The sequence below is a fragment of the Canis lupus genome, chromosome 36, assembly GCF_003254725.2.
Source record: "Canis lupus dingo isolate Sandy chromosome 36, ASM325472v2, whole genome shotgun sequence".
Classification (NCBI taxonomy): Eukaryota; Metazoa; Chordata; class Mammalia; order Carnivora; family Canidae; genus Canis; species Canis lupus.
The window spans coordinates 24,424,739-24,450,853 of record NC_064278.1 but is presented as its reverse complement, the minus strand read 5'-3'; the positions used below and the strand labels follow the sequence as shown (position 1 = coordinate 24,450,853).

At 37.3% G+C, this 26,115-nt stretch overlaps 1 protein-coding gene across 2 annotated transcripts in view; it reads right to left on the bottom strand.

Annotated features, from left to right (window-relative positions):
- Positions 1-26,115, bottom strand: part of UBE2E3 (ubiquitin conjugating enzyme E2 E3) — an 86,238-nt gene that overhangs the window by 36,922 nt on the left and 23,201 nt on the right. The gene's annotated exons all lie outside the window — the stretch shown is intronic.

The following is a 26,115-nucleotide window of genomic DNA, read 5'->3' as shown; positions in this document are numbered from 1 at the left end:
TACGGTTGGATTCAGCATTAAGAAACAAAGTGTACAGGTGCTCCCCTTTCCAATGAAGGTAGTATACACAAAAACCAACTCAAAATGCAATAAAGACTTGAATATAAGACCAGAAACCATAAAACTCCTAAAAGAAATCACACCCAGCAAGCTGCTTGGCATCAGTCACCAATATCAAAGTCAACAAAAGGAAAAATAAATAAACAGGGCTAAATCAAATTTAAAAGCTTGTAGACAGCAAAGGGAAACCATCAGCAAAATAAAAAGCCTAACTACTGAACGGGAGAAAATATTTGCAGATCCATTTAATTAAGGAGTTAATATCCAAAATATATATTAAAAAAACCTCATAAGCAAAAAAAAAAAGATTTGTTTGTTTTAATTAAAAATGGGCAGGGGAGGGACACTTGGGTGGCTCAGTGATTTGTCTGCCTTTGGCTCAGGCCAGGATACCCAGGGTCCTGGGATTGAGTCCCACATCAGGCTCTGCCCTCAGCAGGGAGCCTGCTTCTCCCTCTGCCTATGCTCTGCCTTTCTCTCTGTGTCTCTCATTAATAAATAAATAAAATCTTTAAGGAAAAAAAAAGGGTAGGGGAGTCTGGATGATTCAGTCAGCTAAGCATCCAACTCCTGATTTCAGCTCAGGTCATTGTCTTCAGGGTCCTGAGATCTAGCCCCACATTGGGCTCTGCCCTCAGCAGGGAGTCAGCTTCTCTCCCTCTGCCTTTGCTCCTTCCCCCTACTTATGTATGCATTCTCTTTCTAAAATAAGTATATAAATCCTTAAAAATAAATAGATAAAAAGATCTGAAACAGAGTTTCTCAAAGACAGCCAAATACCCAACAGTTACAAGAAAACATGTTTCAAGTTTATAAGGTAGTGATTCAATATATGTATATATTGCAAAACAATCACTGCAGCAAGTGTAGTTAACATTGATAACCACGAATAATTAAAAATATCTTACAGCTGAATAATATTCAACTTCAAACATGTATTTAAAAACAATACTAGGAGAGAAGCTGGGTGTTTCTGTCAGTCTAAAAGACCTCTGAAAGATACAATATGCTCTAGTTCTCCTGCTCCTAATTATATGTGAGGTTTTCTGCCCCTAGACCTTCAAATAAAAGAAACAAAGTCTCTTGCCTCAGCTATGTGCAAGTGACAAAACTTTTTAAAAGTCTACCCACAAATGGATTCTTATTTTTCAAATTCTTTTATGTTTTTAAGTTAGAGCTCAGAATTAAATGACTTGATAATCTAGGAATTCCTAGTGAGATCTTTTCACTCAGTAGCTCAAACAATTCTTTCAAATTTATTTGGCATCTTTACTTAAAATTAACCATGCCTCTGATTTCAAACAAGAGGTCTGGCTGGTCATGATATAGTTACTAACATTTTACCCAGAAAAGATAAAAGAAGGATATTGTGACTTTATGCCCACACTTCTTGTTGTTACAGTCCATCTTTCCATCTAAAATTTAATTCATATACACATGCATATATGTTATAAATTTGAAATTCACGTTACAGAATGCATAACCATTTGTTTTAAAAGTGGCAGATACCATTTTAAAATAGTATTGATGACCAAAACAATTCCAAATAAAACTGTAAAGTATTAAGAACATTCCTAAATGTAGTATAAATTAGGAAGAATAGATAAAATTAGAAGTCTGAATGTTCTGCACAATTCTCATTCACAAATCTTACTAACGAATCATTCATTAGCCTCATGGATAGAGATATTTGATTAGTGAAACTCAAAATAAAACATTTAAAATATCAATTACCTGGGTAACTGGTTATCAACTTTATAATAACCATAGAAATTACACAAAATGTCATATGGTCAACAGACTCAAGTTAGACAAGAATTTTAATCAGTATCAAACTATTATAAGCTTACTGACAATATATGTACAATACATCCAGTATAGCCATTGCCAAAGGTTTAATTAAGCACAACCACAGTGCTTGTACGAGATCTACGTATGTCATCCAACAAAAGGCCTGAGCCAAAAATTTAAATGAATGGCATTACTGCAACTTGAAGAACACTATTTATCCTATCTAATATTCATTACATGCAGCTTTTCCTCCTCTTTTTATCCTCAACTTTTAGAGGACATTTCCCCACAATTATCAAAAGATGGCTGAAGATTTACTAACCCAACTGACAGAAAATACACACACATACACACACACACACACACACAAACACACACCCTCTTCCCTATCTTCAGACAAAAAAGATACAGGAACCAGCAGAAATCCAAATACTCCAAGAGAGATTACAGTTGTCTTTTCAGGAATTTTAACTGAAGAAGTTACCTAAAGCTTATTCAATGTATTCTTAAATTTAAAAAGAAAAAAATCAGATTACAAGAAAATGCCAGAATAATCTATAGAATATGTACTCTATCTCTGCAATATTCAAAAACATATTTTTGTTTCCATGAGATTGTCTAAAATATTAGCCTCAAATTATTATATTCCAAATTTTTTACTAAATCAATGGGTTGGAGTTTGTTTTTTGTTTTTTCAGGTTTTCCTGCTGTTTCATAATTGGACCTATTTAAGAATTCATGATCCCAACACGCTTGATCCTATGATGAAAGTCTCTTCAGTTCTATCACCATTTTATTAACTATCCTATGGCCCCCCTAAATGAAATAAAATTCTTTGATATTATTCAATTTTAACATTTTTTGAACACTAAAAATAATCTGTACACATTTTTTTTAAAGATCTTATTTATTTGACAGAGGGAGAGAGAGAGCACGCATGCACACAAGCAGGGGGAGCAGTAGGCAGAGGGAGAGGGAGAAATGATGCCCCTGGGATCATGACCTGAGACGAAGGCAGACACTTAACTGAGCCACCCAGGTGCCCCAATCTGTATACATGTTAGGTAAAATGTGAGTGCAAGTTTATGTGCAAATTTCCATAAATCCACTTCCTGCTCTTTTGAAAAATGTTTCCATATAAAACTGAACTATCTTGACTGTTTTAAAAACAAAAAAGAAAGGGCTGTACATTGACATCAGACTTGCTCTCACAGAAGACAAGGTGTGAACTCAGGTTTTTTTTTCTTTTTTATTAAGTCTAACAGATTGTCACTAAAATGATTCTTTACTGCTAAAATATGTAGATGTGATTCTGGAAGATTATTAATAGCCAATAATATGATTCAAATCTAGAAATTAATTTAATGACAGTGTATTTCCATCATTTCTGAGACAAGTTCAGTACTACAGCATGGTAGCTGCTTAAATCCAGAAAATGACATGTAGTATTTAACAACTACGATTAGAAGTATCTCTTAGGGGCTCCTGGGTGGCTCAGTTCACTAAGCGGCTGTCTTTAGCTCAGGTCATGATCCCAGAGTCCTGGGTTCAAGCCCCATGCCTGGCTCTCCACTCAGCAGGAACCCTGCTTCTCCCTCTCCCTCTGCCTGCTGTTCCACCTGCTTGTGCATTCTCTCTGTGTCAAATAAGTAAACAGAATCTTTTAAAAAATAAATAATCTCTTAGATAACTATTCTAAAGGCATACCTTTAAATGCATATATTCCAAGCAATTAGACCTGTTTTCACAATAAATACTGGAGAAAAATACTTAAGTTATCTCACCTAACGAGCTGAACACATTTTAACATCAAATATCAGTGGAAAAAAATAGATAACATTTTCACTGCGAAAATCAACAAAATGACACTGTGAAAGGGTATTTATTTGTAAGTAAAATATTGGTGATGAAAATGAAAACACGTTCAGAAAACAAACTCATTTCATTGTCTTTATGTCATTAAGAGTAGGATTTCTGCTCTATTTTGGAGAGTGTCTAGGCTAGCGAAAACAATTAGGAATTCAAGTACATTGGGCAAAGTGGTCTGCTTCCTAAACAAATGCTCAGACCCATCCTAAATCCAAAACTGCACCTCTAAACACTGTTGTCTCTAAAAATCATTTATTTTTAATTCTCCAAGAATACTTCCAACTTTGGTCCCAGAACCCACCCATGTGTGACTGACTAAAGCCATAAGAAATGTTTATGCAGGATTCTAAAACTCTTTATTAACAATTTTTTTTTAAAGTAGGCTTCATGCCCAGCATGGAGCCCAACATAGGGCTTAAACACGCAATCCTGAGATCAAGACTCAGAGGCTTAACCAACTGAGCCACCCAGGTGCCCCAACAATTGTTTTTTTAATTGGCTATCCTGCCAATGGGAACAGAGAATTATTCTATTATTTGACTTCTATTAATGGAGCTAACAATGAAACAATATCATAATATATATCAGAAAAACCTATTTTTGAAGTTACTACATTTGAATTACTATCATTCAAGTCAATTACATAAGAAAAAATCAGATGACTTTTATTTCATTTCTATTAAAGATTTTGGTGATCCCTTTTTTTTTTTTTTAAGATTTTCTTACTGGGTGGCTCAGTTGGTTGAGCATCTGAGTCCTGACTTTGGCTCAGGTCATGATGTCAGGGTCATGCAGCTGAGCCCTACTTTGGGCTCCACGCTCAGTGTGGAATCTGCTTCAGGTTCTCTCCGTCCTTCTGTCCTCTCCTCCACTCTCTTTCTCTTTCTCAATTATCTGAGTGTGCATGCAAGTGCGGGGGGAGGGAGCGGAGGGAAAGGGAGAGAGAAACCCAAACAGACTCTGAGCTGAGTTAGAGCCTAATGTGGGACTTGATCTAAGACCCTGAGATAACAACTAGAGTCAAAACTAAGAGCTGGAACCTCAACCAACTACCACCTTGGTGCCCCTCACGTATTTGTTTATAGAGGGCACGGTTTTTCATTTATAATACTGCTACATCAAATTGCCTTTATAAAAATGAATTATTCAATGAAAGAATCTAAGTGGTAGGCATACAGGTATCACTGTAAAATTTTTAGCTTTGCTGTATGTTTAAACATTTTCATAATAAAAATCCTGAGAGAAAAAAAGATGACTATAACACTGACTCCTTCCTACATAACAACACACTGAAATTACTATCTTTACAAAATTATATATAAAATGTAAAGTTTAAAATAAATCGAAAAAATTTCAAAGTATAATTTATAGTTCTATAATTCTACTTTATTGGAGCTTTACTCTAACCTGGTTATTGCTTGTTTATTTCATGATGACTGAAACTCAGTTTCCAAAATACATTATTAAAACATCCTTCCTTTTTGAACACTTTTCTGGATTATTTTTCATACGAGGTACATGGATGATAGGATGGCAGGACGGAAGGATAGTCTCACTTTTTCCTAATGAAGTCTTAACATAATCCATAATTCACTGTAAGGATCAATCTTACATATACACTGCCAACCATTTCTGAGAACAAGTCAGTCAAAATCTTTGAAGAAAATAGAAGAAGAAGGAATTAACAAGTATTTTTAAAATTCCTTTGGTGACTCATCACCTTAAGACCCCATATCAACTTCTGGCTCGTGATGGAGGACTGAACATACATGTTTATCTCTTCTACATGACCCCATGCAATGATAGTAAAAATAGGGAGGAGGGGCATAACTCATCAGATCAATGATAAACATGAGCACTGGGAGAGGCTGCAAATGAGAAATACCGTAAAACAAAGGTTTTTCAGTTGTTTTATTACCCCCCTGACAGTAAGAGGTAGAAGGAATAAAAAGGGTCTACTTAAATTTAGGAGAATAACAATAGTAATGATGATGACAGCTAACATTTACTGAGCACTAACTTAAGTGGTGGGCATTATTCTAAGTATGTTCCGTGTAGCAGTTCACTGAATTCTCCCACCAAAATAATGAGGTAGATACTATTATTATTATTCTCACTGTATAAAAGAACCTGTGGCACAAAGAACTTAATAGACCTAAATTCACACATCAAGTAAGTGATGAGACCAAGATAGGACCCCCACTCTTAACACTTTTAATATGTTCCAGAATGTCCCTGATTTTTATGCCCAGAAATACCTGGAGGTTGGGAGAGTGGAATTACTTAAAGAGCACGGCTATTATTGACTCAAATAGTGTAAGGGATGTTGTACACTCACTACAGTGATCAAAGTTCTCTGTCTTCCTTCTGATATTATAGAGCAACGCATGATTCTTTTAAGTCACAAATTTCTTATCATCAAATAAAAGGGCAAGGCATTAAATTATTTGTTACAGGTATCATTGATAATGGACAATTTGTAGTTACACTGATTGAGAAATCAGAAGACAAAGACAGAGGATGTACTATTTACTTTAAATGTAAATTTAGGAAATTAAGATACAAAGTATCTGAATCCAACTATAACAACTTAATAACTCAATCTTTCACTGTTGCATATACAACATCCTCATTCATTCCTGGATTTTGACACTGAATTCACCTACTCACCAAATGTATTTCCATAACCTGAATGAATATTAGCGGTACTTTTGCAGTCATTCGAGGCATATGCAGAGTGGTAGAAAATATGAGTCCCAGCTTAGGTAATAAAATAAAGAAATACTCAGCCTTCTTGTTTCAGTTCTCACACTGTAAACAAGTGCTCTTTTCATGGTCTATTTAGTACCACATTTCTTCCATTTTTGTGCTTTTCACTGTCTGAAACGGCCTCAAGTTCAGTGCTGAAGTGCTGTGTAGTGTCCCCAAAAGTGCACAAAAGCTCTGGTGTGCCTTAGAGAAAACACATGTGTCAGATAAGCTTCACTCAGGCTTGAGTTAGACAGTGTCACTGGCCTTGGGTCCAGGATTAATAAATTAACAATACATATTAAATAAATGTCTTTAAACAGAAACATAAGTCAGGCACTGACTTGTGATGAAATGTAACCAGAGGCTCACAGGAACCTAACCCGGTACGTCTCCTAGGAGCAGTAGTTCAGTGTTCACTAATCCAATGTTTGTGGCAACATAACCACCGCAAATAATCAAAATCAAATGAATTTCCTTCTCTAAACATCTCATAAATCTTCCTGAAATGAATGGAGCTAGTAAAACTAATCTTATTTTCAAGAGTTTTACCAAAAAAGGTTATAGTTCCTAATCATCAGATAACTATTGAACATTCGTTTTTAAAAAGTTGTCCATGGTTCCTAGACTTATAAGCTACATTTACCGTAACAAACATTAACTGGAAGATAACAATACAGATTCCCACTTAGATTCTATTATTTTTAATGCTATGTTATTCCATCTGTACTGCATTTTACAATTTCCAAAATGATGCACCCATTGTTATTTTCATAAAAATTGTATGTGAGGCAAGGTAGCTTTTACTCTTAACTGATCAAAAGAGAAAAGCTGGTGGTTTCACATCTAGGTGAGACTAAAGTCATGGATTCTCAGGACTATTACTCTGAATCTGAAGATGTACTTGGAAATCATTTAAGAAAACAAAATCCAAAAACATTTTCCAACCTACATATGGTTCTTGAAAAAGACAGAAGTAGAACTCTAAAGAAATAATTAATCTAAAAGAATATTAAGAAATCAGTTCAAATACCACTAAATCACTTTACTTGGTCCCATGACCACAGATATTAACATATTACACATTTAAATGAAAAGCTATAAGCAGCATTCACATTTGAATAATTTTGAAAACTTGGATAAGAACAGAAGAGCAGAACTTAAATGAATATACAATATCAAGAGAAAACATAACACTCAGATTAGTATCTTATTTGCCAGTAAAAGCACAGAATCCTGACTAACCTCATGTTTTTTAGTTTTAACTATGTTACTATATATTCAAGTCCACAAAGAGTGGTATATTGCTGTAGCAATTATCTACTCCATATTTCTATACCCAAGCCACCTTTCTCAACATAATTACTGTTTTTTTATGCACCATACTCTATAAAATTGTTGACAAAGTATGTGCTAACCCTTTCATTAATTTCAAATGCATTAAAATACTGGAACATTTCCAAATAAAATACTATGAAACAGGAAGGATAAAATCCCCCCCCCCCTTTCTTGCCTTTTATCATTCTCTAAATCTAAAATTTTAATAAAAACTTTACGCAGCATGCTACAAACATGTCATTAGATTTTACACTCATATCAAGGAATTCCTGGGTATGTTAAAGTAAATTTAAAATTGTCTAGTTCCTATGATTACCTAATGTCATGTGAAACTCACTTTTAACTGTTCACTTTCTTTCTCTCAGCTTAATATGAAAACTAGTTTGAACATTTCCTCTAAATCTATACTACAGCTTTTTATTTGATGTTAGATGCCAGAAAAAAAAAAAAAAAATTCAAGAACATTTGTTCAGCAGATGGAAAGGTGGTAGTGGCAGTGTTGAAAGAATTAGGAAATGAGGAATAAAAGGACAATAATCTGGGCTTAGTACATGATTATTTGCAATCACAACCTTAACAGCTGTCCTGGGGTGAGCGTGCCCTGTCCCCCTCCCTTTTGCCAAAGATGTTTTGCTCCTAACTTAGAGTATCTCAAAATGTGACCATATTTAGAAACAGAATCACTGCAAGTAAGTTGAGATCCTAAGTAAGGTTGGCCCTTAATCCAATATGGCCTTTGTCTTTATAACACTCAAGAAGATGGCCATGTGACAAAGGACAATGGAATGACATATATACACATGCCAAGGAATGCCAGCAAACACCAGACGTTAGAAGAGTCAAGGAAAGGTTTCAGAGGGCACATGACCCTACCCATACCTTGCCTTTGAGAACTTCTGGCTCCCAGATCTGTGAGACAATAAATTTATGTTGAAAGCCATCCAGTTCGGACGCCTGTGGGACTCCGTGGTTGAGCATCTACCTTTGGCTCAGGGCGTGATCCTGGAGTCCTGAGACTGAGTCCCGCTTGGGCTCCCCCAGGGAGCCTGCTTCTCCCTTGGCCTATATCTCTTCCTCTGTTTCTCATGAATAAATAAATAAAATCTTTAGAAAATAAATAAATAAAGGCATCCAGTTCAGGGTATGTTGTTACAGGAGCCCCAAAAAACTAATACATCAACCTTCAAAGCAAAACAAAACAACTGATATTAAATAGACTTAAAAAAATTCTGGTATATTATGCCCTGCAATGAAAATAAATGTTGCTATTAAGTACAAACAAAGCTCCCACCAAATGAGAGTCCTACAGTTGCTATTATGCCTTCAAAATGCAAATTAAAACTAAATCCATGCTGTTTTCCAAAGTAACAACCTGCAAAAATAAGTTGGAAATGCCACTATGCACCATTATCTTCAAAGTTTGAAAGTTTACACTGGTAGGATAGAAAGAGATTAATGCAAAGTTAATATGCTTCTGAGTGACATTTATGGGCAGAAAATTTTGAGCACTGGCTGAACATGTTCCATGATTAAACGTCTGTCAACCATCAATTTCACAGACCCATACTCTCATCAATTTTAGAGCAGCAAGGGAACTTCAGAATTTGTTTCCAACTTCCTCATTTTACAATGAAAACTCTGATACCAGGGAGCCTGGATCTCTTCTGCTCCTTGCATAGGTAACTGTTTATCAGGAATAATAATTCTCTAATTCAAAAGGCATGAGCTTTTCTAGATCCTCCGGATACTAATAAAAAGAAAAATGTATATATATTATACTACTACACTATGGCCATTTACTGAGATATTACTGTTGTATGAAATCAAAGATGAAGACTACTGTTGGAATGAAAAACGAGAATGAGAAAGACCAAACTAACTCCTGCAATTAAACTTAACTTCCCTCTTCAACCTCTTTAGAACCTGCTTATTAAAAGGTCTAGTAAAAGAACAAACATTAGAAATTGAAACAAAATGCAGAGGTGTCAGCAATAAGGCCCACGGTTTTAACTAACCTACACTCCCCTACGTCCTTTAGCCCAAAAGCTAATAATCAAGGAATCCTCTGAAGTATGTGCTTATATATTACATATATACACACAACGCCCTCATAAATACATAGGACACACTATGTCTTCCTATAGGTCAAAAATACTATGTCTGTAGATGAAATATTAACCATGTGTGTAAATACGGGCGCTTATATGTGTGTACTTATGTATGCATGTACGTCACTAACATACATTCCTCTAAGGCAGAATCTTTAAATAGAAACAGTATTTTTTAGATTTTAGTGGCATATGGTACTACTATAATATCTTTTTTTAGTTTATAATTTATAATTTTAATTTATAATTTAATCTTTTTTATAATATTTTGTTAATTGTTCAAGAGTTACCTACCCATTGTAGGAAAGACAGCCAACAAAATACCAAGAGCAAAGAAAATCAAAGTCCAACAGGCACGAATGAACCCCAAGCACACGCATCAGGGTAGTGTCATTATGTAGAACTAGGTAAAAACTAGAAGAACAGCAACAAAATCTACTAACGTGAACATATATGCAGAAAGAGAAAGCAGAAAGTAAAGATACTGCTGAAAAAAAAATGGAGAAAAAAGTAAAACAAACTCAAAGGGAACTGGAAAACAATGGCTGACAACAGGAAAGGTGGGACTCCCGTGACCTAGAAATCCCGAAGCAGGATGCTCAGCCTCTCTGGTCAATCCCTCTCTTTAGAAAGGCAGTCTAATTCCCCTCCTACGCCCTGCTTATGACAGTCCCCTTCTTAGTTGGGAGCTGAAAGACAAAGCAAGCTATAGGAATATTCTAGATCTAAATATTATTTAAATTTAAGAAATGTTTAGACCTCTTATTTAACCCTGTTTTAAATGAACCTATAACACGAGAGAGTAAGGACTTGACAAAACAGGTCAAGGGAGAACCCAGGGTTAGAAGGGACAGATGAATTAAATCTAGGAGTAACCACGTTTACCAAAAGGGTGGTGTATATACTACTACTGCATGTACAAAAGATTATTTCAGACCATATATAAACTGTCTCATGGAGAGAATTTCCTAGAACTGTAGCACTCATGATCTAGTCTTAGGAGAAAAACTATGGGCTTAATACTGAAGAGAATCACATTTGGTTCCCTCCCCATCCCTGTGCTCCCAACTCGGCCTCTAGGGCCCCAATCTTAGAGGTACCCACCTTTAAGCTTTCATTTCTGAGCCTCCAGCTAGGGCCTCAGCCTTCACCTGAGCATTCCTTCAGTCTCTGGAGAGCTCCAGCCACTGTCCTGCTTTAATCCGAGCTCCCTGTCCTCTTTTATCCAGAATTCCCAATCTTTGTGCTACTTCTTGAGGCTCTACCCTCTCCCCTCTCCCAGGAACACTCCCAGGAAGTGTTCCAACCTCTCAGTTCCAGACCCTCTGATAATCCAGGTTCCATTCCTGGCCCAACTCTTTCTCCTAACCCCCAGCTCTTTTAAATCAAATGCAGGTGCTCCTGACTTATTTCCATCTTCTTGTCTGTGATAGAGTTCTCAAATGGGATTCAAATTGCCAGTCCCAAACCCACTTCTCAGTAATGTTCTGGCATTTCCAGGCCCCGGCCTCTAACCTACCTTCCTACCTTCCTACCTACCTTCCTACCTACCTTCCTACCACCTTCCCACCACCTTCCTACCTACCTTCCTACCTACCTTCTTTTTTTTTCCTACCTACCTTCCTTTCCTTCCTCCCTCCCTCCGTCCCTCCCTCCCTCCCCCTAGGAAAGGAGGGAGAACTCCTGGTCTTTCCAGTCTTCCACATCAGTTTGTTTCATTTTGTTTTTATTTGCCAAGTAGTTTCCTTCTGAAATAAATCTGAGTAAAATATGTGTTTAGACTTAAAGAAAAATATCAAGTAAATAACAGTAGTAGTAACACACCGAAAGGGCAACAGTTTTTTAAATGGTACGAAAACGGGGCACCTGGGTCACTCAGTTAAGTGTCTAACTCTTGATTTCAGCTTAAGTCATGACCTCAGGATCATGAAATCAAGCCCTCCATCAGGCTCCACGCTGGGTGTGGATCCTGTTTAAGACTCTCTCTTCCTCTCCAAAAAAAAAAAAAGGTACAAAAATGAATGAAGTCTGTGACACATGATGCTGTGTAAAAAGCATCAGTTTAGGGGTCAATGGACTTGGGTGGGTATTCCACCTTTATCAACTGCCAAGTTACCTAGCCTCATCTCTGAAATGGACATGGGCAGCTTCATAGGATGGCTGTAAGGATTAAACGAGAAAGTATTAAGAAAATGACACTATGCCTGTCAACATAGCTGCTGCTTAACAAATTTGAGTTTTTTCATAGCCTGACTCCAGCTCCACCATTTTATTGAGGAACAAAAAGGTTATATAGCTCTTACCCAGGTTTGTGCAGCTAAATTGGTAGCAAATTTAGATTAAAATTCAGTTCTTCTAACACTGAACCCCTTACACTATTCACTAGCATTTATTTCAAAGCCTGCATATGAACGAACACCAGAGGCAGCACTGCAGATATTTTCTACCTTCCTAATAATTCCTGTAACTTGATAAAACTAGGCTAATTGGACAAATTTTAATCTTCACTGACAATTACTCCAATCCCATTTTCATAGCTCTGACATGCTCCATGGTATTATACAACATTCTCAACAGGGTGAGAATAGGACCCAATTTCTACTTGGGCTCCTACAATACGGTTAGCTGTAATTCCTATATCTCTAGTACATGGGGCAAGGACTAAGTGATTGTTTAGTGAATATATACATTTCAGACTACTTTACATTCTTTTAAGTACTTGCCAAATTTTGGTTACCATTCACTGTTGATGGAATTTGTAGCATCTGTTTTTTAAATATCTATTATTTCTTGGGGACTTCCTAAGCCAATTAGCTTGTTTTTACCAAAACTCTGATTTTGGAAAGGCTAAATGTGGCTATAGGTTAAGAGTGGCTTTCTATATTGGGCCATGAATACCTTATTTCAATATTTAAGTATCCTTTTGTATGTCCCTTTAAACTAAGTTGACAGCATAACTACAGTTCTGTCCTCGTTTTTCTCTTTCTTGATCCTTAAACATTTCAAGATATCAAGCCCCTTCATTTTAAAAGGGGAAAAATTTTCATTAAAAAAAAAATCTCTGTACTTCACCTTCCTCTGCAGCTAGTGGCCTCAGTCCCTCTTCTCCCCACACTGACTCAACCTAAGAGTGGTCTCACCGGGCACCTCCATGGCCTCCTTTCCCACTCACTTTTCACACTACTCCAATTTGCCTTCACCACCAACATTCTTCAAAAACAATTTTGCTAAAGTCACCTCTAAGAGGCCAAATCCAGTAAACATTATTCAATCCTCAACCTACTTGACTTTGGTTTGCCCGAAACACAATCTTCCTTAGGTTTTCTTGACGTCTATCCTTCTGGTTTTTCTCTTACCCCTCAGGCCACTCTTTCTCAGCCTTACTTGATTAGCTTTTCTCTAATCAACCATTAGAAGATGTTATTCCTCAGAGCTCTTTTTTAAAATTTATCTTCTCAGTCTACATGCACCCAAGTTTGAACTTTGATACTTACACACTTTAAATTGCTACCTATATACCTACAATTCTCAAATATTTATTTCCAGCCCAGACTACATCTCTTACGTAGACTAGCAACATTCCATTTCCACTGAATGTCTCTCATGTAACTCAAACTCAGTTCATTCAGAAATGAACTTAGCATCTTCCCACCAGCTAAGCTCACCACAACCACAAGCACTGAGAAAACAAAAAAACAAAACAAACCTCCGTAGCCACTCTGGCCTTTATCCAGACTTCCCTATCCCAGATATCACACCACCTTCATTTGATTGCTCGTGTCAGAAACATGGGAGTCATACCTGATATCCCATCTCCTTCACCACCCACATCTTTCCAATCACAAGATTCTTTCCATCTTCTGGCATATTTCTTCCAGGTATCCATTTCTTTCCATCTCCACCACCATCACCTCTTTCCTGAACTACCAGAAGCATGTTAACGGATCTGCTAGGATCTCCTCTCGTTCTCCCTTCCACAGATTATATTTTCTAAAAATGACATCAATACTTGTGGTGCAAGTGCTTTTCTGGAACCTTGCCATTCCCCATTAAGAGGCATGGTCTATCTCTCCTCTTTTGAATTTGGTTGAGGCTCTGGAAATAACTTGGTGAACGGAGTACAGAAGTGATGCTGTATGACTTTCCCAGGCTAGATCACAAAAAGCAAGGAGGCTTCTTCCACGTAGTTGTCTCCCTCTCATTCAGTCTTTGTCTCATAATGCTTGCCCAAATGCTTACTCAGGAGAGAGTCAGTTCTATATTATGAGGACATTTAAGCACCCTATGAAGAGGCCTATATGGCAAAAAACTAAGTCTTCCTGCCAACAGACAGTGAGGAACTGAGACCTCCTGCCAATAGCTATGTGAGTGAGCCACCGAGAAAACGGATCCTCTAATCTAATCAAGTCTGCAGATAACTATAGCCTGCTGATACCATGACAGCAGCTTGGTGGAAGATACTGAACCAGAACCACTCAGCTAATCCTCTCCCAAATTCCTGACTCATAGAAAGTATAAGATAATGTTTCCTCTTTTGGCCTACTAAGTTGGGGGCAATTTATTAAATAGCAATAGATAACTAACACAACCTCTCTGGTACCCTTATCATAACACTTAGTACTTTTGTTATATTTAACATGCTTGAAAAAAAAATTTTTTTTTTTTTAAAGATTTTGTGAGAGAGAGAGAGCACGCACACAAGCAAGGGGTGGGGCAGCAGGACAGGGAGAAGCAGGCTCCTGGCTGAGCTGGGGGCCCAATGTGGGACTCTATTCCAGGACCCTGGGATCATGACCTGAGCCCAAGGCAGCCACTTCACCTACTGAGTTACCCAGGTGCCCCACATATTTGCAATAAAAGAAAAGAAAAAATGTATGCAGCTTCCAAAAAAAAAAAAAAAAAAAAAACAGAATAAGCAGAGACAAAGCCTTCCTTGCTCACTGTTACATGCTGGACACCAAGGAATGTCTAATACATAGTAGGTCCTCCAGAAATATTCATTGAAAAATGCCAATGTTTACCAATATCTCTAAATTCATAATTATAAATGTGTTATGAGATAATGATAAAACTTTAATGTGTTGATGCCATCAAATGCCTTAATACCTCAATTTAAAACACAAATTTACAAGTAAGTAAATATAGATGAATATGTGACAAGAAGGGGCCCCTGGGTGGCTCAGTGGTTGAGCATCTGCCTTTGGCTCAGGTCCAGGTTGTGATCCTGGGATCTCCCTGCATGGAGCCTGCCTCTCCCTCTGCCTGTGTCTCTGCCTCTCTCTCTCTCTCATGAATAAATAAATAAAATCTTTAAAATAAATAAATAAATGACAAACAGAAATAGGACTGTGTGTTTCTCTGTGTGTACCAAAGGATTAGTAAATAAAGTATACTGCACTCATTTTACTAGTTAGATCTTCCAAACTGGCTTCAGGCATAACAAAGAGATTACATCCGTGGCAATAAGTGTTAAATCTCCTTGGGCTTATCTGACAATGTTTGGCTGCCGCATAAATAACTTAAAATTACACACACAGACATGAATCTATGAAAATACACATACATATGCATGTGTGTATACAACATATACACGCGAACAGACACACCCACCCTGACCGTGTTTGTTTTTAAGGGATAGCAAGGTACCTAAAATACACAGCAAACTATCTAGGAAATAATGTAAATCATAAGACAATACTGATTTCAAATGACAACTCTAACTGACAAACCATCTTGACTCTTAAACAAGTGAATAAAAAAAAGTGTGTCTGAGCTATGCTGCAAATTTACAGCAAACACTATTACATATAATAGATTTGTTAAAACTAATCTAATTGGTATTGCTAGTAGCACTGCTGCATAAAAAAGGAGTATGCATACTATTCAAAAACGTACTTGGCAGGGGGCAAAACAAATCCATAGCTAGTGACCAATCACAAGGCTTTCTCTCAAAAGAAAATAATTAATTTTTCCACCTCCCACCTAGTAACTGAGTCTTCTACCTTACAGTGAAGCAAAACAGAACTGCCCTTGCACATAAAATGATAGTCTAGTTCTGAAATCACTAAAGTGATGAAAACATGATGTATTCTATGGAGTCCACTTTGCCTAACAAACCTTACTCAGGGAATTTAAAAGCAAATAAACAAAAAAGTACTGCCCATAAATTGAAATTAGATAATCGGGAAAAAATGTTAATCAATCTTTTATCATTTGTTCTTCCTAAAAGCAGTTAAAAGGAGGACATGTGGTTTGTTCATTTGAAAAGCTAAAATAAGAACAATAAATAATGGTATGATCCAATTTTTCTAACACTACTTGCCAGAGGATCTCAGTGATTAAACTGTTATAGCTCACACAATGCTGACATTAAGATAAAAGTTGAAAAATGGAAGCATATTACCTGGCAACTAATAGAGTTAGAAATGACACTTCTATAGCATGGTTTCCTTGCAGTCTCTGGGTTATCTTTCTAAAAGAAAATTTTATTTGAGGAGCACTAGAAATAACACTGGACTCGAGCCTAGAGATCTGGATTTTTGTTCTGGCTCTGATCAAAAGGAGTCAAGATCTTGTGGCCAAGTCACTAAGTCACTCCTTGATTTTACTAACAAAGTGAGAGGTAGGTCCACAATGGCCTTGCATGGCATATGATGTGCAACTAAAGCTAAGCCTTCAGTAGGAAATTTTAACTCCCATCACTCACTAATAAGGACACAAGTAGGTTCATTTCTGCAGAGGTACTCAAAACACAACATTAAGTCTGAGACATATTTGAATATTGCCAATAAGCACATCCATGTAGGAATAAAACACACAAAAAAAGAAGAGGATGTAGCACAAACTGCCAGCAGGAAGTATATATTTCCAATACTCTTAAGACATCATACTTCATCAAAAAGGATTTTTTTCCCCTAACATCAAAGGCTGTTTTAGTTATTCTGAAGTCCCACTAGAAAACATTGTTTATCCAAACATAAAAAAGGGAAAGTATATGATATGGAGAAAAATTCTACTAGCTACTGTTTTCCTTTTATATCTAACTGTAAAACCAACTTCATATGTAACTTCTGAACCCATTTTTGGCAGCTATAAAACAATTGCCAAAATCTAACTAAAATAGTGCCAATCCTACTCGAATTTTTACACCATGGCAAGGAAGATTTTCTATCTTATAGAAATATTAAAAACCTGCTAAAGATCCCCCTATTACCAAAGAGCACATAAAAAGATGAAGGCAGACAGGCAAAACTGAAATATGAATATCCCTTTGACTTCTTCTACAGCTAGGAAAAGCAACCACTACTCTTACTTTAAAAAGCAATCAGCTAAAAGCGACCACTTCAAAAATTAACCAGTCATTATAAAGGATAGAACAAACAAGAAAACGATTCAATAACAAGTCAGCAATCAGTTCTAACACACCTGAAATTGCATCTTCTACTTAATGACTTTTTTGAATGAACACAGGAACTATACAGTAAAGCACAGTTAATACAAAAGAATACAGCCGACCTACCACAAATTATGTATCTTCTAATTATTACACCAGTACTATAGCAGAAATAATACTTTAGATGACTTTCATCTTACTCTGTTTCTAGTTTATAAAAAACATTACAATGGTCCAGAAAGGGTTAAGGAAAAAAAAAAAAAGGACGTGCCTGGAATCTTATTACAACCATGTATCCGGCCAGAATATAATAGAAAATAGTAATAGCATTTACAATATCAAAATAAAAATACATCGGAGGACAATTAAGAGTAAACAAATGCATTAAACTGGAATAGTTTATCAAGAAAAATAATAGACTGTACCTTTTAGGATAAAAATATAAAGTAGCTAAGCACCAATGTGCTTTAATACCACCTTGGATTCTAGATATCAACAACTTCTTAAAACAGTGCTTTGTCCACTTCTTAGAGGAATTCGTATTAGCATGTACTTTAGAGTGCAGGAGTAAAATAAGAAATTTTCACAATCACCCCTTCAGAAGAAAATAAACACTGAAAGGAAGAAAATTATATTTGTTCATTGACTCCAAGCAGGTCTATACACCACAACAAACAAATACAATGTGGCAGTTTAATAATTCATAGATAACTTCATAGATAAATAGTGAAAAAAGACCCTTCAGTTTTGTTTTGTAATGTGCCCAATCTTTCAGTATCAAAAATACTACATGCCCAGGAAAAACATTACGCTAGTATTAAATTAACAATTACTGAAGAAAATCAGGGATTAGATAGGATATTCTTTCAAAAGGCGCAGGCAGGTGACTAAAACAGTTGGCTTACAAAAATAACTGTATCTTATGCTTTTTTATCATTTTATGCAAATAGTATAAAGTACGCTGTTTTAGAATAATTATCGTTAGCATTCCTATTGTATTTAATGCCTCAAGACCCAATGTTATTCTGTTAAAACAAATTACAGCCTAGTGTGATGAGAAAAAGAATAATGTGAGAATGACTGACTCTGTTAAAGACTATCAGGGACAATCATGGTCATAATCTATCAAATTATTATTCCAAACTTAGCTCTCAAGAAATTAAACCCTCACCTCCCAGTACTGTTTAATGTTTGCTCCTAGAAGCTGACCTGCGGTAAGCATGCCCAGTGCTCTCCAACCCAGTTGCAGTTTGCCCTTTTCCAGCCCAAAGCCACGGAGGAATTCCGTTCCCTCTCCATTACCCTCCTTTTACTACTACACACAGTGTCAGAGCCAGCTCTCCCGCTGCTAGAACCCAGAGCTGCCTGTAAAACTGCCCTCAATAGCTGAAAACTAGGAAACCTTTCCTGCCACAAGCAGGGCTATAATATAGATCCCACAGCTGGAACAAAGAAAGCTTTTCCACCAGGAGTCAACTTCTGTGCATACAAACAAAATATCCACGGCTGCTTCAACAACTTGCTAGACCAGAGCAGTGTAGCAGGTAAGAGCATGAACTCTGGAACCTGAGTTCAAATCCTAGTTCCCCCTTTTACCATCTATACAATATTAGGTAATTAACTCCCTGTCCCTCAGTTTTCTCATCTCAATGTGAAAATAACATTCATAAGACTGCTACAGACTCAGAACAATGCCTGGCATATAGTAATTTTCAGTAAACATTAGCAGAATTATTTGCAAAGTGTCCAGCCAAACCTCAGGTAGGAAAATAAAACCCTTACGCAAAATAAATGCCTGACTGGCAGAGCAATCATATTTGTTTATAGCAGAGACCCCACGATGTCACAACTAGTAATTTTATCATTAAGGCCAAAGCTTTAAATGCATTATCTTAATATTTCTCAAGTCCTACTTTGTTTATAAAGTCGTGTGTTTATTTATTTTTTTTTTTTTTAAGATTTATTCATTCATGAGGGACAGAGACACAGAGGGAGAAGCAGGCTCCATGCAGGGAGCCTGAAGTGGGACTTGATCCCTGGACTCCGGGATCACGCCCTGGGCCGAGGGCAGGTACTCAACCGCTGAGCCACCCAGGCGTCCCTGTGAAGTCCTACTTTAAAAAGCCAGACTACAGACTATTCAGAATACAAAATACTGTATTTGTATGATTTTATTTTCAGTGTATGCTTGGATTATAAGGACAAAATGACTTCATTCCTGTACAAGTTTCGATGAAGGTTCAAGACTCCATCCCTAATACGGTAGCTAGCCCCTTGCCACATGCAGCGATTGCATGTATAAATAAGTAAAATTAAATTACAAATTCAGTCATTCAGTGGTACTAGCCACCTTTGAAGTGCTCAGTTCCCACATATGACAGAAACTTTGCTACCACTGAAGAAAGTTCTTTTGGACAACACTGGTGCAGACAAAGCCCTGTGACACTAACCATCTGATCTACTGGCCTCCAATCACTGTCTTGCCTCCCACTGAGCCGTGGCAGAAAAATCCTGCTGATTCCAAGCTCCTCCAGAGGAAGTAAAGCTGGAGACCAAAACTGATCCAATGGAAGGTCCAAAAGCCTAAATAACTGAAGCTCCAACTTCCATCTCCTCCTTAGAGAACAACATTCTATAGCCATTCACCCAGGTATTTCCAAGCATAAAGGAAAAAAAGAGATGATCAATTTTAGTTTAGTTTTACTTAGTTCCGCTTCCTCTTCTTTCCCCAGTTCAATCTACTTGCTTGATAAAACAAAAAAAGTACTAATCAAGTTTGTTTACCAATGGAGAGTAACAGCTGGAACTAAGTAGTTGTGTGGGAAACAAGCTGGCCATGTTTCTCCCTGTGCCCTACCACCCACCATCCAGATGAGGGAAAAGAAAAAGGAAACAAGCTGTAACCCTGACTCAAGAACTTTGAAAACGTGAAGGATCACTTCTTTTCTTTTTCTGATCTCATTCAAAGGAGTGGTAGGCATTTAGGTTCTGATTTATTCAAATTATGATTCCAGCCTGCAATCACCACGAACTTCAGGAAAAGACAGGATTATAACCCTCTTGCCAAATCTGGGTCAAGAGAGTTGGAACAAATTTGAAAGACTGAGAGATGAAAGAGATGTGAAACTATCTGGCTCAAAATAATGCTCAGAGATGTCACAAGCCAAGTTAGTTCATTGTTTCATAATATTTCCAATACACTACACCTTGCTAGAAAGGAGATGGAATTATAAAATATCCCAAACCCTGTATAGCTTTTAAAGTAATTTTATTCTGAAATTTAGAAATGTTTAAGTACTTTTAGTAGTAGTATCTTTCCTCAAAGATTATTCTTTCGAGTATCGGTCTCTGCTGAAGTGTCAGAGGGCCCCCAAAGGGTTTCTATCTAGTGTTTATTTTTTTGCAAAACACAACTGTTTTGAGGTTGGGTTGCCTTATGATAAAAAAAAAAGACCCAGAAAAGGTTGCTCGATTTAGCAAACAAAAATACAAGATGATCTCTCTGAATTACTTGATGCATCTGCACACAAATCTGCAATTATCTCAAAATAAAAAAAAAAAGAAAAATACAGAATAACCAGATAAATTCCAAATTTAAGATAAACAAAGAATATTTAGTAGAAGTATACCCTGTATATATTTGGGACATACTTACACTAACAAGTTACTTGTTATTTACTTGAAATTCAGCTTAAATGAGGTGTCCTATATTTTATCTGGCCTCTCTAGGCCCAAAAGTATTAGCCTTCATGGAATCTGGAAAGGCAAAAAGGGGAAGTTGACAAGATCTGAAATCACAATCGATATGGATAAATACAGACATTACACAGAGGTATGCTTTTAAAACAGGTAAAGACATGCATCCGAGCAAACCCTAAGACGCTGAATCTAATGCCAGTTCATGAGAATCCTGTTGGGGAAATTTTTTCCTACGTTAGCTGTGCTCAACTCCAGCTCCCACTCTGTTAACTTCATCTTGTTGACACAAATCCCAAATAGTGCTACAGACCTGCGCCTCTCTATGCGCTTGAGTTCAGGCCTGTACTCGGAAGGACTTTGGAAATGTCTCCACTTTGTTCCTACAGAAGAACTAGGCTTGGAGCCCCTCCACTCCAGCGATGGCAGCCACCTGACGCTCAGCCCGTCCACTGGGTTAGATCAGTAGCTTTTGGTCTAGCTGTAACTATACAAACAAGCCAAAATCTAGCTACAGGCTCTTCTAAAACCTGCCCGAAGCAGTGAAATAGTTCAAGACATCCAACTGACGTTCAACCAACAAGTAAACAAACTTGTTTTGGAAAAGTCATTCTAAACAACCGATTCTAGGGCAGCCCGGGGGGCTCAGCGGTTTAGCGCCCCGCCCCCTTCAGCCCAGGCGTGATCCTGGGGTCCCGGGATCGAGTCCCACGTCGGGCTCCCTCCATGGAGCCTGCTTCTCCCTCTGCCTGTGTCTTGGCCTCTCTCTCTCTCTCTCATGAATAAATAAATAAAATCTTTAAAAAATTAAAAATTAAAAATAACTAATTCTAAAAAACTAATTCAAATCCTCTGCACAAGCATACCTCATTTTATTGCACTTCGCTTTACTGCGATTTGCTTTATTGTGCTTCACAGATGCTGTGTTTTTACAAATTGAAGGTTTGTGGCAACCCTACCCCAAGAGGTCTATCAGGGCTATTTTTCTAACAGCATCTGCTTACTCTGTGTCTTTGTGCTACAGTTTGATAATTCTCAGAGTATTTCAAACTTTTTCATTACTATTCTATTACAGTGATCTGTAACCAGAGATCTTTAATGTTACTACTATAACTGTTTGGGGACACCATGAACAACGTCCATAAGAGGTACTTAATAAATGCTGTGTGTTCTCACTACTGACCAGCCATTCCCTGTCTCTACCTCTCCTCGGGCCTCCTTAGTCCCTGAGACACAACAGTATTGAAATTAGGCCAATTAATAATCCTACAATGGCCTCTATGTGCTCAAGTGAAGGGAAGAGTGCAGGTCTCTCGCTATACCAGTAAATACACGAACGAGAAGAAAGTCAAACAGGCTTATTGCTGATGTGGAGAAGGTCTGAGTGGTCTGGACAGAAGATCAAACCAGCCACAAAGTCAAAGTCTAATCCAGAGCAAGGCCCTGACCCTCTTCAATTCCATGAAGGCTGAGAGAGGTGAGGAGGCTGCAGAAAAGCATGAAGCTGGCAGAGGTCGGTTCTTGAGGTTTAAAAAGCTATCTCCATAATGTAAAAGTAGGAAGTGAGTCACCAAGTGCTGATGTAGAACCTGCAGCCTGTTATCCAGAAGATGCAGCTAAGATAATTAGTGAAAATGAGAAGATCTAGCTAAAATAATTAATGAAAGTGGCTGAAGAACAGATTTTCAATGTAGATGAAACAAGCTTCTATTGGAAGAAGATGCCTTCTAGGACTTTCATAGCTAGAGAGGAGAAGTCAGTGCTTGGCTCCAAGCTTCAAAGGCTGACTCTCCTGGTAGGGGCTAATGCAGCTGGTGACCTTAAGCTGAAGCTAATGCTCATTTATCACTCTGAAAATCCTAGAGCTCTTAAGAATTCTGCTAAAGGGACGCCTGGGTGGCTCAGCGGTCGAGCATCTGCCTTTGGCTCAGGGCATGATCCCAGTCCCAGGATCAAGTCCTGCATCAGGCTCCCTGCAAGGCCTGCTTCTCCCTGTGTCTGTTTCTCCGCCTCTCTCTGTGCCTCTCATGAATAAATAAATAAAATCTTAAAAAAAAAAAAAAAAAAAAGAATTCTGCTAAATATACTGTGTCCATACTCCATAAATGAAATAACAAAGCCAAATAACAGCACATCCATCTACATCGTGGTTTACTAAATATTTTAAGCCCACTGTTGGGACCTACTGCTCAGAAAAGAAGATTCCTTTCAAAATACTACTGCTCGTTGACAATGCACCTGGTCACCCACGAGCTCTGATGGAGATGTACAATGAGATTAATGCTGTTTTCATGCCTGCTAACTCAACATCTGTTCTGCAGCCCATGGATCAAGGAGTCATTTCAATTTTCAGGCCTTATTATTTAAGAAATACATGTCATAAGGCTATAGCTGCCATAGACAATGATTCCTCTGTTAAATCTGGGCAAAATAAATTGAAAACCTCCTATAGAGGATTCACCATTCTAGATGCCATGGGAAGAGGTCAAAATCTCCACATTAACAGGAGTTTGGATGTTGATTCCAATCATCACTGATGACTCTGAAGGATTCAAGATTTCAATGGAGGAAGTAATTGCAGATGTGGTAAAAACAGCACAAGAATTAGAAAATGGAGCCTGAAGATGGGCCTGAATTGCTGCAATCTCATGATAAAACTTGAGTGGATGAGGAGTTGCTTCTTATGGATGAGCAAAGAAAGTGGTTTCTTGAGATGGAATCTACTCCTGGTGAAGATGCTGTGAAGATTGTTGAAAAAACAAGAGGTTTAGAGTGCTACATAAACTTAGTTGATAAAGCTGAGGGAAGGTTTGAGAAAACAAACTCCAACCTTGAAAGAAGTCCTACTTCCGGTACAATGCTATCAAACAGCATCACATGCTGCACAGAAATCACTTGTAAAAGAAAGGTCAATCAATGCGGCAAACTTCACTGTTGTCTTATTTTAAGAAGCAATCACAGCTACACCTACCGTTATCAACCACCACCCTAATCAGTCAGTAGTCATCAACATCAAGGCAAGACACTCCACCAGAGCAAAAAAAAAAAAAAAAACAATTAGGATTTGTAGAAAGCTTATTAAATGATGATTAGGGTTTTTAAGCAATAAAGCATTTTTAAATTAAGGTATGACATTTTTTAATTTAATGATATCGCACACTTAATAGACTGCAGCATTGCGCAAACATAACTTTTACATGCACTGGGAAACCAAAAAACTCATTTAACGCACTTTTTTGCGATATTCACTTTACTGCAATAGTCTGGAACTGAACCCCCACATCTCAGAAGTATGTCTATAAACATCTTTGCTGCTCAACAACTCAAACAAATACACTTATAAGAACATCTAAGACACAGATATCCAGAGATTAAAACTATAAAAATAAATCTGTTAAATTGAGAAAAGTATACATTTATATAACCATAAGTTCTTCAATAGTCCTTATAACAGGAAGCTATAAGCCAGGAGAATCAAACTCAAATGCTCAAAAGTTGCCAAGTAAGTAACGCAAATTAGTTAAGTAAGCCAGCATGCTGGGAAGAGTGAGGGCTATGGTGAAACAGAACATGCCTGCCACCCCCAAAAGAGATGCACACTGCATCTGCTACTCAGCTCTATGCACTTGACTTGTGGTAACTCATTTCACATTTGCAGCCCTTCTCAGCACCTATATATGCCTCCAGTGGAGTGAATTCTAACCCAGTCTGAAGACAGAGCAGTCACCTAGGCATGAACTATATGTACGGAACATTTCACCCCACTCCACTCACCCCATTGTGTCTGATTCCATGACGAATCCAATTAGTGTTAATGACATGCAATTAGAATTCTGATGAAAATACTGGAGCCAGAACTCTCACACTATTTCACACTGCATCTGACACTGAAGGATGTAGCTGGGTGATACCAGCAGTTATCATGTGACCACAACAGGAAAACCCATCTCGTAGTGGAGTCAACTAAATGGGAGCAGAGCTAACAGATGGACAAGTCAGTGAGACGCTGACGACGTGCCTAAAGGCCAACTCCACCCTGAACTTTTCGGTTATGTGCAACAACTTCTTTCGCTGTACCATTATTCGGTTATGCCAACAAACATGTTTTCCTTAAGCCACTTCAGTCTAAGTTTTCTACTACTGCAACAAAATGAGTCTTGATACAGGCATTCAAAGTCAATTTTTAAAAATAACTCACACACAAACAGTGCTGAGTTCGGCTTGTAGGCTGCCAATATGCAAGTAAGTATATGCAAATATAAGCCCTTGGGTTTTACTTGAAATTTTTTCAAAACATTTTCTATGTAAGATATAATCTACCTAAAGATTTAACATACAAATGCCAGACTTCACAACTGCATTTGGCAAGAAGCAACAGTGGTCTTGGTTTTCCTTACTATATAACACGTATTACTTTTTTCCGCAGTAGACTATGCCTTCACCTCTTTAAAAAGAAACAAGCCCCACGCGTGTGTGTACAATACAAACATAAACTGACAAGTATTCCTTGTCATAGAGTACTGTATAAACTGATGGTCCTTACTCTTCACCCCTACCCTGCCCACACACACCTGATTCAGCCATGAGAACATCTAACGTGGTGTGATGAACAGCATGACCTCTGGGATCAGATCAAGTTTGAATCTTGTTTCCATCATTAATTAGTATGTCTTTAGACAAGTTACATAACCTCTCAAAGATTTATTCTTATTTCTAAAAAGATTAGAGTATCTCCCTTTTAGGGAGATATTCAGGGAAGAATTTTAAAATATATGTAAATTATATAACAAAGGACGTAGCATAGTCAATAAGTAAAAGCTATTGTTTCAAATGGACATGTACTGCCATAATTAAGTGACGCTTGTCATAATTCAACACAGACGAAAAGAGTAAATGGCAATAAAAATGTACAACGCTAGACATCTTGGAAAATATAGTCTGGTTCTATCATGTACTATGTACAAATAAATTTTGTTTTGGGAAGTTTTTTTAATATTAAAATTTAGTGTTCAAAAACAGCAAATTGCCTTATGGCATTAGAGTAGTGAAAAATCATGATCCAAAAAAAAAAAAAAATGGAACTAACTCTATCTTATTTAAAGTTTATAGCAA